General features: G+C 43.0%; 1 non-coding gene across 1 annotated transcript; it reads left to right on the top strand.

Moving 5' to 3' along the window:
* Positions 1-1,923: 1,923 nt before the first annotated feature.
* Positions 1,924-1,998, top strand: Trnas-cga (transfer RNA serine (anticodon CGA)). Its single transcript has one exon. It is a non-coding gene; the product is annotated as a tRNA-Ser (tRNA).
* Positions 1,999-13,241: the final 11,243 nt, after the last annotated feature.

Consider the following 13,241-nt stretch of genomic DNA (forward strand, 5'->3'; position numbering starts at 1 on the left):
ACGTCTCCATAACACTGTTGTGGTTGTTCGAACCGACCGGCAACAAACGTAGCAGCCCGCCTCTGAATGTTGTGTGAGTCCGCCGCTCGTGGTCTCGCGGTAGCGTTCTCGCTTCACGAGCACGGGGTCCCGGGTTCGATTCCCGGCGGGGTCAGGGATTTTCACCTGCCTCGAGATGACTGGGTGTTTGTGTTGTCCTCATCATTTTCATCATCATCCAGGACAGTGGCGAAATTGGACTGAGCAAAGGTTGGGACATTGTACGGGCGCTGATAACCACGCAGTTGAGCGCCCCACAAACCAAACATCATCATCATCATCTGAATGTTGTGCTATAATACGATCTGGTGCGCATCCCAAACACTCGAGCAATACTCAAGAACAGGTCGCACTAGCGTCGTGAATGCGGCTTCCTTTACCGATGAAGCACACTTTCTTCAAATTCTCCCAATAAAAGGAAGTCGACCATTCGCCTCCTGTACCACAATCCTCACGTGCTCTTCCGATTTCATATCGTTTTGCAGCGTTGCGCCCAGATATTTAAGCACCGTGGCTGTGTCAAGCAGGACGCTACTAATGCTGTATCCGAACATTACGGGTCTAGTTTTTCTCTTGCGCGGCTGATCCCGGCGGAGGTTCGAGTCCTCCCTCTGGCATGGGTGTGTGTGTGTGTGTTTGTCCTTAGAATAATTTAGGTTAAATAGTGTGTAAGCTTAGGGACTGATGACCTTAGCACATAAGATTTCACACACATTTGAACCTTTTTTTTTCCTACTCATGCTCATTAAGTTACATTTTTCTACGTTCAGAGCTAGCTGCCATTCATAATACCAACTAGAAACTTTTTTCCAAGTCGTCTTATAGCATCCTTAAGTCATTCAACTTCGACACCCTCCTGTATTCCACAGCATCATGCCCGCCCTGCCCTGCCCGCCTGATCATTTATGTATGTAGCAAATAACAGAACTCCTATATGATTTCCTTCCGGCACGTCTCTTGATGCCTTTGTCTCTGACGATCACACACCGCTGGGGACAGCATTTTGGGTTCCGTCACTTTGAGCCAATCACACATCTAGATATCTGGGATCCTGTTCCATATGCTCGTACCTTCGTTAGAAGTTTGCAGCGGAGTACCATGTCAAGTACTGCTCGGAAATATAGGAACATGGAATCTCACAAGATACGACATGGTCGCGAATCGAACAGTGACCCTAATATAAAATAAATTTCCTTTACTTCACATCCATGGTCACCAATTTCTGTGTCATCGGACTACCGGTTTCGGTCTATGACGACCATCTTCAGATCTGTTTTATAAAAGCATGTTCTAATATGTTGGAATATCCCTGTTCATCTATAGCTCGCAGTATACCATATGAAAAAAAGGGCCCACTGGATTCCAATGAGTCACAATGGTGCTGGAGCTGAAGCTCCCTCAATTATTCACCGCACAAAAAAAAAGATTCAAATGGCTCTGAGCACTATGGGACTTAACGTCTGAGGTCATCAGTCCCCTAGAACTTAGCACTACTTAAACCTAACTAACCTAAGGACATCACACACATCCATGCCCGAAGCAGGATTCGAACCTGCGACTGTAGCACCTAGAACCGCTCGGCCACATTCGCCGGCTTCACTGCCCAAAGAGATATTTCCCATCCGCGATGGACGTCTTACAGGAGACCTTTGTTGTAAAAGTCTGCATTTTAACTGTTCAGTAAACGATCCGACTTCAAACAAATGGTCCTCAGAATGAGATTTTCACTCTGCAACGGAGTGTGCACTGATATGAAACTTCCTGGCAGATTAAAACTGTGTGCCGGACCGAGACTCGAACTCGGGTCCTTTGCCTTTTGCGGGCAAGTGCTCTACCAACTGAGCTACTGGCAGAAGTAAAGCTGTGAGGACGGGGCGTGAGTCGTGCTTGGGTAGCTCAGTTGGTAGAGCACTTGCCCGCGAAAGGCAAAGGTCCCGAGTTCGAGTCTCGGTCCGGCATACAGTTTTAATCTGCCAGGAAGTTCCAAATGGTCCTCATTTTGCAAATGCCTGCCTCCACCCAATGGTTTCTTTATCTGAGGTAAGAGGAAGAAGCCACTGCCCGAGAAGTCAGATAAATATGGCGGGAGAAAATAAAACGCACTATCGCGAAGAAGTAGCACAGGTGCTGATCGAGCTGGGGTGTTGTCGTAGAGGAGACGTTCCGTTCTGAGAGCTTCCCGTAACCTCGTCAGGAGACTTCGGTGAAGTGCTCCTGTGATGGATTGCCTCCTATGAGCGTGATCTTTAGCAGTACAACAGTGAAATCGCAAAAAAGTACTCACCTTGGTCGATGATGGTTACATAATCGCCTTTTTCAGCGGCGGTGAATTGCTCTGCAATGGTAGCATGTCGTCACATGTCTCCCAATCTGGCACGTAAAGTTGGACAATACTTGGCATGACATTAGCGTGATTATTCCGCCAAATGGGGATAGTCCCGCAGCACGAAAGAAGAGCTAAAGACAGTGTGTGTCAATCAGCGAGTAGTTATAGTGCACTGTAGTGGCGTACTGCATTACAGTGTGGCCCAGAGAAAACACCTGGATCACATCACACAGGAAAGAATCATCCGAATCTGCAAGAAGGTATACCTCGGCGTCCTATCATTTGGTGAGAGGTGGGAACAGGTAATACACACAGAAACATTGCCGTACATGATCATTCTGGTGGTCCAGTAGGCATAATGTTGTATGGGCGTACTGACCCTTCAGATCACGAAACACGACACACTGACGGTCAACGTAATTGTGACACTGTACTTCTCTCCCACGTGCTTCTTTTCAGAGGTGCACTTGGCTTTGACTTTGTTTTCATGGGATGTGCGACAGCATCAAACAGCGTAGGTGGAACGATAGGATATCCTGGGAATGGAACAGCCTTCCCGCTGTCCCGACTAAAATCCCATCGAGCACGTGTTCATTATGTCAACATTCATCAGAAGTTTTCAACTGCCCTGGGGGATGAATGGAAACCCCTGACAAAAGAGCTCCTTAACAACATTGTGGCCCGCATGGAAGCACGTTGCGGAGCATGCACTGCCTTCCGTGTTGATCCCCCACCCCCTACTGAGGCCCACATCCCGGCTTTTGTATGTCTAGGGGGGCAGCATCATGAATCGCGATGACTTCAATGTAGTTGTGGCCTTTGAATAAAAGTATCATTCATGTTCGTCTCGTTCCGTATTCACTTTAGTTACGTCCTGTTCTACACTGTATCAGTGCTTTCTGTGTATGGTCCGAGTTTCATCGAGCTGTGTTACTCGACAGTGACACATCATGCAGAAGTTACTTCCTTCCTTATGTTTCGCACACCAGAGTATTTCCACCGCTTTCTTTGCTCCTTCGTATTGTGGTCACTGTGACTGCCCCATCAGCCTTCCACGATGGTTAGATGGCTAAAGAGGCCATGTGGGTAGGCCTGACGCAGCTGCACCAACACCTGTTTCTCCCTCGGTTCGGCGAGTTTTTAGGATTTGAATGAACAGTCGCTGAACCCAGGCGGACGGCGACTTTCGCCATTTTGACAGTCATTCAGATGTTAAAACCTGATCGAAGACTACGTTTCAGTTTTTCAACCTCGATTGTGATACTTTGGTCTTCGAGCACCAATACTTTTTCGGTACCAGATTCTTCACAGACAGATGGTCTGCTTCGCCGTTCATCGTCATTCGCACTTGTCTGACCGCACTGGACGCTCGTGTGATACATAACCAGTATGTCAACAGTAACCCGTAAACTTTTATCATAGTATAATATACTCTCTGTTACTTAGTATCGCAAAAAATCGCTATAGTTCTGAGTGCTATATCAATAGTAGTGTACTAGTGTAACATAATGCAGTGTGGAAAATTCGTAATGTGTTCCACTTTTCTCGAAACTTACAAAATTATTTACAGTTGACATGAGGGGGCAGTGCAGCAGTTTAGCGAGGAACAGAGTGTAGCACTGTTAAAGTGGTGTTAACAATGAACTTCTGTTCTAGGAGCCACTGACAATGACGAGGAGCAAAGTAAGTCACAGGAAAACCCTTCTACGTAATATACGAACAGAGGAAGAGGCAGTATGTCTAAATCTGGTTGGTCCTGATATTCTTCGAGGTCTCCCTAAAACTGATGAAAGAACGAGTAACCAAAAAATTAGAAAAAGGAGAATAAATTGGATTACAACAGACAATTCAGTTAAAAAGTTGTTTGAAGAACATTAAAGACAATGGGTAATAATACACAGAAAGTAAAACCAACAAGAAAAATACTTTCCAAGGAATATGACTTTGCCAGAACAGTGAAAGGCAAAATGGGTGACACAGATAACTCAGATAACAGAGATATTTAAGGGTAAATTCGGGACAAAGATGAAAACATCAGACCAGCTTTTCGAGTTTGTTTCATGTTTCAATGGGGCTCACTGGAAAGGCCTAATTCTCCAATATTGGTAAAGCGATCTGGAATAATCATGATAATGGTGAGTATGAAGGGACATATCTCCACAGGTGGACCAAAAATCAAAACACGTTTATAAATTCACATGCAGCTGACAGTGTACGTGTCAGAAATATGTCTAGCAATGCTATTATCCCGTGATTTGATGCATTTCATGTTTCTGGATTAAAAAAAAAGTCTTATCACAGCGCAATAGCCTGTATGTTTTAATAAGTTTGACATTTGCAGTCATAAAAGTCACATTTTAAAAATGGCTTTACCAAAACCTGTTTGCTTAACGAAGACCAGAAAGCAGGAGGCGTGCCTTAAGTTTGAAGGCGACGTAGAATTTTTATGTTCAATTACATCGTAAAAAATTGAAATTATTTTCTAATTTCTTATATACTGACTTTTTCCAGCATTTAATCGTAGCTTTTATACAGAAGCGGTGGAATACTGCAAGTTATGACAGCATGAATGCAGTTTTCCATGTTTGCTTCGCTGTATCTAAGTATGTGCTACACTCTAGACCTCACTGGCACACACTGTAACAGTTCACGTTCAGATTTAACATTCTCAATAACCACATTATTTTCAAAGCTTCACTCAGTCTGTGAGCTTTAAAAGATTGGTGAGGGCCGTTAAGGAAAAATACATAAAAAGAACAACGTGTTCACAAATATATCTTTCAAAAAAAATGGTTCAAATGGCTCTGAGCACTATGTGACTTAACTTCTGAGGTCATCAGTCGCCTAGAACTTAGAACTAATTAAGGCAGGATTCGAACCTGCGACCGTAGCGGTCACGCGGTTCCAGACTGAAGCGCCTTTAACCGCACGGCCACACCGGCCGGCAATATATCTTTCAAAATTTAAGAAAATAACTTCTCTGTTACCTTCTGTCTCACATTCCCTTACTGCAATCTTGCAGACACTTACCTGCAAGTAAACATAAAATTAACTGCATCACTTTAATTTTTCGAGGAAATAATTAAAACTTTATAACCATCCTGGTTGCATGTACGGTGACTGGTGTTGAGAATCAAACGAACATGGTAGCACAAAATTTTTCACATTATGCAATAACTTCTTTCCATGAACGTACAAACAACGGAAATACAAATACTGTGTTTTGTGAAGAATATTGTAACTTGCCAGTTCGAAACATATATTGTCTTTCTGTGTGTATCTCCACAATAGATGAGCATGCATACGAGCACAGATAACAGGAAAATAGCTAAATCGACGTAAATAATGCTGTAAGGCACCTAACATTCAGTAAAATAAGAATTACATAAACTGAGGATGGGACATAGTCGCTGAAATATGTTTGGGTAGTAATGAACAATCATTTGAAGAAAAGATGGACCTTAATTCCCAGAAAATAAATACGTTGTGAGACGTGATTAAATCGAGACAATCGAATCAGTGTTTCAGGAGTAGGTAGGCTGCAATATGTACCTACTTAAAAATATCGGGTATGAAAATAGTTTAAGGAAACATTTTATAGGAAAACAAACGCTCCCATGAGTAATTAGTCGTAGGAGATGTTTCCTCTCGTAGTTTAAGATATAAAGAACTGTGGTGTGTGTACTGTAAGACCTTCAGGACACACACCATCAGATTATTTGACTTGTCGCTCTAACGAAGTAGGCGAGTATCAGCAATATGTCTCGTGGTCTTATCGTGGCGTCTTTATCTTCTGCCGTTAGGTCAGATGATAGAAATGCCACTTGCACGTCTAGAGTAGCAGATTGACAGTGGCCAACGTTAAACAGAACTTCATTAATTTTCACACACATTTATTAAAATAATAAAAAGCATAGACATTATGTAACTTAATTCTGGATGCTGTTTACAATTGACAATCTGAAGTTCCTTTGGTCTTGGTACGTTAATCTTATTCTCACATATCTCTGATACTTGACAAAGTGCCTATTTATCTTCATTGCTATGTACAGTAATATGATAATCTTCTTAGGTGCAGACTGAAACTTGACTATAGACTGGTACACACTAATGTAGACTGGTGTAGACAAATGCAGACTCGTACAGACTAAAGTGGACTGACTAATCGGAGGTCTGTACACTCGTTATAATACCTCGCGTGTTCAGGTATCACTGTGCGAGTGTGATCCGCGAGGAGAAAACGTTCTACGTTAGCAGCAATCTCATTGGCTGCATTACATATTAGTACACGGATCGGCGGAAGCAGAATTTGGTCCGTCTCTAAGGCAGCGCCATCTCGTAGTGCGGAGACAGATGAGCAGTGCGCCTGTGCTGTTGTGCTTAGCGGGGCACGCTCTAGTGGGAGAGTTGTGTACGCGCTGACTACATGGAACTATGTACACAACAAGAACACAGGAAAATTTAGCTCAGATCAAATTCAAACAGTCTGTTTGTGACCCATATAAACCAAAAAGGAGGCAAGAGAAAGATTCAGGGGAACATGACTCTCTACGTACTTAGTCTTAGAAGATGTTTTTTTTTCCTTGTAGCTTCAGAAATAACAAATGGTTTGTATGGGATCAAATATGTTTTGTCTTTTTTTCTTTTCCAGATAAACCAAAAAGTTGTCCATATGGGTAACAGTCTGCCAGGAGTGTGTAAGCCACTCTACTATGACTTTTTCCTTGAGGCATAGTTCGCTAACAATATTTGTGATACTTTAATTCGGCTGTCTTTTTCATTTGTATATTGTCCTGAACATTGGCATTAGTTAATAAAAAAAACAAATATTTAGTAGGTAACCAAACAACACTTGGTTGTTCACACTGTAGTGGGATTGCCTCCCCGCTGAATACCTCCCCCGCTTCTTGCGCGGAACGCGCCTCCCGGCACTGCCGCAGCCGCCGCTTCGCTTCGCTTCGCGGAAGACAATGGGGTTGTATCGCGAGACGTCTACCCGGCCGCCCGCAACCGCCATCTCCTGTAATCCGATAATCCCTCGCCGGTTGATTACCGCCGAGGAACGAGCCGCCTTCAGCAGGTATTACTTCGGCTAAGCCGCTAAGCTCTTAAAGGGAACTTTCTCTTTCCTATTACAATGCCCGTATAAAGCATTTTAAGTGTTACAACAAACGACTGCTCCAGTTCTCTGTTTTTAACGCATAAAGAATAGCGTTTTACTTCCTCACGAGGTAACAACTTGTTCGTTAATGAACTTTTACGATGCGGCATACAGAATCGATCCTCCTTAAATTTAAAATAAAGTAAATCTTGTTTGTGACGTACGGCAGCGAACGTCTCAGAATACTTGTTTTAATTATTAAAGCTATTATGTTGATTTATAAGTTTAGTTAAGAGAGTAGTGATGAAATGTCGGACAGTCGTTCCTTTAGAGACATGACGCGCCTCTTTCTATTCTTGATTGAAATACAATGGAGCTCTGGGTTTGTTCTTATGTTGTTATTAATTTTGTTGCAGTTGCACAGTAGAAGAGCAAGCTCCTTCAGATAACATGTTCATCAGAGCATTATTTTAGAGTTACCAGGAGGGGCAGGACTGTACCATGACATTTCTCCATCAATCTTTGCACCAACTGCTAGACTACTTTTGGATAACCGTTGAAGCTGAGTTTTGTACATTTAAAGGAGGACGCCAACAAACATTCAAGGGTTCACCTTCAGGCAATGCGTGCATGTGTGACAGATTTAGAGAAAGCACGCACAACATTAGTCATGATATTCATATGAGAATATAGATTTCGGTATTCTCGGCTTCCAGACCAGGGCCTCAAACATTTCCTCTCCTTGAGAGATGGGAAGGACAGAAAACATATATTATGATATGTAAAGGTGCTAAAGTGCGCGTCATATATCTTGGCGGCCGAGTTTAGGTTCGTTCTGCGCATCTGACGTCAAAAAACACAGTCAGCCAATGAACAGAGAACGACGTTGCCAGATCTCGACTGCAGTGCAGAGCACGGACGAGAGTCTTCAGTTTTAGAAACGTTCAGTCGTAAATAAAGTAATAGAACAAAAGCAATGTCTTGATAGCAGACTTTCTTTTATAGAAAGTTTGGAAAAAGCATTCTTTATACCAATTGCTTCATATTCTATTAATTAGTTAAACCAAACAAGCAATAAGACTCCTAATTCAGGCGAAAGCAAGGAAAGGTGTTTCTTTCAATCTCACGAACTGCTTTTTCGCAATAAAGAACAGAGGTAATTGTTTATTTCCTATTGCACTTCGACGAAGCGTGAGTAATTCACAGTCATACCAACAGTGTTTATAAGTAGTTGCGTCCTGTGTCACAGTCCTTATGGAAGTCAGCTATTCGATGAGCCGATGTAGTGGAACGGTTAAGGTGTTGGGCTGACAAGTGAAAGGCTACGAGCTCAAACTTTGTGGGGTGCTTAATATTTTCTTTATTTAAAAACGATATTGGAGTGCCTTACTTCAGGAATTTTATTCGTTTGAATGAAATTTCTAGTTATTTGCCTCTTCATTAACTTTTTGGCTGCTGCAGACACGTGCTCTCCGCATTCCGCGTTGTGCGCGATTTTGTCATCACTGCACTTCTCGCCTGTGCGAGAACACATGGTGTTCCCACTGCTTTGACACACTTATCATTCGATTTCACAAAAACTATTTGGCCAAAAAATTTGATTTTTACACGTCTTCTTGACTGATACCTTCCCCCCATAAATGACTTAATTTTGTTTTGACGTGCAGCATTAAATGTAGTAAACCATTGCACGAAATTTTGAAGAGTTTGCAGAGGTAAAAGTCCATAGCATGTACTTTCCGTATGGCCGATTTTAGTTGCCACAATGTTGAGAATGAAATGTGGAAAAGATACCTAAATTTCATATAATATTTACTGTACAACAATATCTCATTTAATTTAAGTACCACATAGGTGTCGTATGTAATATTGAGAAATATTCCGTCTTTCGCGACTGTAATAAAGTTTTATTTACACAGGGCGCGTTTGGCTTTATTTTAAAGCACTTCCATCGGTGAAAGGTATGGCACATACACAATGGTATTCATGTTCTATTTCTTGTTTTTGTTCCACAGTCGCAGTTTTACCAATGATACTGAAATATAGTCCTCTTCTGCAACTGTAATAAGCGACTTATTTAGACCAGACGCGTTTCTCTCTTTTGAAGCATCATAAGAGGACTGTATTTTGTGTCCTCCATTGCCAAGTCACCTTTCGTAGTTTTGTGCTGCGGTAGCACAATATTCAACGTTTGTGTTGGCTCATCAGTGTTTTAGCAAATAAATGCTGTTTGTGTGTGCCACACACAAAATTATATTTGTCATGGCTCTGAGCACTTCACTGACAGACGGTATATTCAAGTCCTAATGTTTTTGTAAGTCCACAGTTTTGTTTAATGTATTTTGTCTACTTCCTTTTGATTGATTGAAGTGTTTTAAAATAAAGCCAAACGTGCCCAGTGTAAGTAAAACTTTTGTTACAGTCGCGAAAGGTGTAATATTTCTGAATATTACATACGACACTTATGTGGTACTTAAATTAAGTGAAATATATAGGTATCTTGTCCACATTTCATTCTCAACATTGTGGCAACTAAAATCGACCATCCGGAAAGTATACTCTATGGATTTTACCTCTGCAAACTCTTCAAAATTTCGTGCAATGGTTTACTGTATATAATGCTGCATAATAACTGCGTTGAACATCGAAACAAAATTAAGTCATTTATGGGGGGAAGGTATCAGTCAAGAAGATAGGTAAAAATCTAATTTTTGAGCCAAATAGTTTTTGTGGGATCGAATGATAAAGAGCGTCAAAGCAGTCGGAACACAATGTGTCTGCACAGGCGAGCAGTGCAGTGACAAAATCGCCCACAGCGCGGAATGCATGGAGCACGTCTTTGTAGCAGCGAAAGGGTTAATGCGGCAGTGGTGGCTTTACTTCATGAACTGCGCGCACCCCCCTAAACGTAAGCTTGCGAACTATGCTATACTATGGCGCTGCTTCTCTTGGCGCGTGCGTCGTGTGCAACTGGCAACGCAGCAATCTCCCGCGTCTAGACGGGCATGCGCGAGCCGCCAAGATAAAAGAATTGAACTATAATAAATTCGTCATGAACCTGTTGATTCGTCATACAGCACACATATACACCTACACACACCATACACACCTGCCTTGGTACTTGTTTGTGGTCGAACGTTGGCAAGCCTCACTATTAACCTCAGAACTCACTTCTCTCAATGTGCTTAGGTAGATGATACTGAACCGTATTTTCAAAGAATATTCTTAAGAATTTATTTTATTTACTAGCGATTCATCAAGAACATTAACACATTTAATCACACTATGTAAGCATGGAAGTAGTTGCAGGGAGTAACTGATGAAATCATAACCGAATTCCTTTTAACAAATGGGAATTTTATCCACTTTAATAGTGCCTAAAAGCATTTTTTTTAAAAGAAACAGGCTTACAATTATAATCAGAAAGCACCATCTAAATATCAAAGTTACGATTTATTCCGTGGCAGAAAGAAACAAGTTTTGATTGTGTGAGCTTTCGGGCAGAGAACCTTGCCGCTCCCTTTTGACACGGCCGTAGTTACGACCGCTCACAACAGCCTCTGAAAGACTACATTGGTGCAAATCTGCAACACACCAAATAACTTGAAACTAAGAGTTTTAACAATTTACACAAGCTCACAAACTGTGCACCCCTCCGTAGGAGGGATGGAAATGGTACAAAACACTAACAATTAAAATATTAACCTGGTCACCGAAGGTGCAACTTGATTTTAACTTCTAAGAAAGTCTTACGGTGAAAGGGCGGGAACTTTATATACTAAAATGATCATTTAAATAAAAGCCCATGAAGTGCAATCTTATATAAAATTCTACAATGTTGGCCAAACTATAGTTAAGATGCTCTACAGTCAAAGTTTCCAAATACCAAAACATATTTCAGGTACTAGGCCGTTACACTCCAAGCAATAAATTCGTTAACACACCAAATCCGACAAACATGACAAAGGCTGCTACTAACGTAAGGTAGATTGATAGGGAGATTACCGAACAACCCGAACCGCAGGTTGCTCCAACCCGCCCCTACTCCAGAAGGGAAACACGGACCACCCAATTCAAAAATAACCACCTTCCCGCGGTTGGGCAAACGGAGAAGAATGGTGGGACGACCTTAAAACAAAGCGGCTGGTGACCTCACCAAGAAAACAAGTAGAATTTAACAAGAGTAAATCAAACAACATATAGCCAATCACTTAACATCTAATAAACTGCGATTTCTCGAGAAGACCTGGCGCAGCACCCCCAAATCGCTCTCCCGAACCGTCCGCTGCCAGCCGCTTCAACGGACGCGGGAAGGCGCGCCGATCTCCCGTCTCACGGCGTCGCAGCTCGCACCGGCCAGACTGATGTAATGGGTTGACTCCTGTTGCTCTCGTGTCGACCGCGAAATCACTACCCCTATCTATACGCCGCGGCCCACTGGTCTCACGTGTCGATCTCACATGAGCCGACGCTCAAGACGGACGAGTCATCTTGTGTCTCAATGCGCGACTGACCAACCGATCGATCCAACCGCCAATGACCATTGCCTGTGCAAACTCGAGTAGACTGACGGCCTAATGCGCAGACTTAGATGCAGGAACTAAGCCCCGACCGGGCGACCACTCGCTGAACCCTCTTACTGGCGGAGTGGAAAGACTCTCATTTTGCCGGCTTTAAAGGTTGATCCGAACGACAGATATACTAGCACTCCGAACGACAGACAGACACTAACTGCCTAACAAATGCGGAAGAGAGACAGACTAGCAAGCTGGGGACGAGAGACTGACCCAGACTGACCGACTGGCGAGCTCATAGCGCCCCTTAAATGCACGTGAACAGGCAACCTTTCCCCTTTCCCACCAGAGGGAGACACCAAAGCTGCGATTGCCACAGCGGCGCCACCGCCAGAAACGGAGGGCGAATGTTTCACACAACGCGCTGCGGCTCGCTCTTCAAAGCAGCAATTTTTACGACGGCTCAGATACAGTCTAAGATCCAGTCTCTTTGAGGCACTGTTTTCCACATATCCCACGGGAGGACTGGGAGCCTGCCAGAGAATTTGTTAATTTCAAGGAAATTCAGTGGATCTTCAGAAATATCCTACCGTTGAAATCACCAGACCAAGATGGCATTTTTCCACCACCAATGCACAAGCAACAACGAACAATAGCAAAGTTCAGCGTTCTGACCATGGTAGGTCAGTCGGAGACGACCGACCGCCATGTCATCCTCTCCCAAAGGCGTCATTAGATTACGTGCAGTATGGAGGGGCAAAGCGTTAGCACACGGGTTTCCTGTAAGTTGTTCAGCTTTATAGAGCTTGGAGCTTCAGCTTCCGAGCTCTTCATTTGGTCTTAAAACGCTGTGTGCCACCACCGCACCAGCCTTCCCACCAGGAATCGTGCTCTGGACCTCTAGTAGCCAAACGCGCTGACAGCACAGAGGTGGGTGCGGCAACAAGTAGCAGAGGGATTAATCAGACTCCTATGCAGGCTATTTGGAGTCAGTGTAGAATCAGTTATCATTCCTGATAGTTGACAGACAGTGAAGGTTGTTTTCATTCCAAAGCCAGAGTGTATTGATAATACCAAGGCCAAGGATTTCAGATCCTGTCTGTCCTTTTTTCTGTGAAAGACGGTATATAAACTGTTTTATGTGCACGTTAGGAAATACATTAACTGAGATTTCTCGACATGAATACCGAAAAACATATCAACTGAGAAAATCATGCGAAACAGCACTTCATTAACTTGATGGAAGTGTGGAATGAACTCT

The sequence above is a fragment of the Schistocerca cancellata genome, chromosome 5 (genome assembly GCF_023864275.1).
Source record: "Schistocerca cancellata isolate TAMUIC-IGC-003103 chromosome 5, iqSchCanc2.1, whole genome shotgun sequence".
Taxonomy (NCBI): Eukaryota; Metazoa; Arthropoda; class Insecta; order Orthoptera; family Acrididae; genus Schistocerca; species Schistocerca cancellata.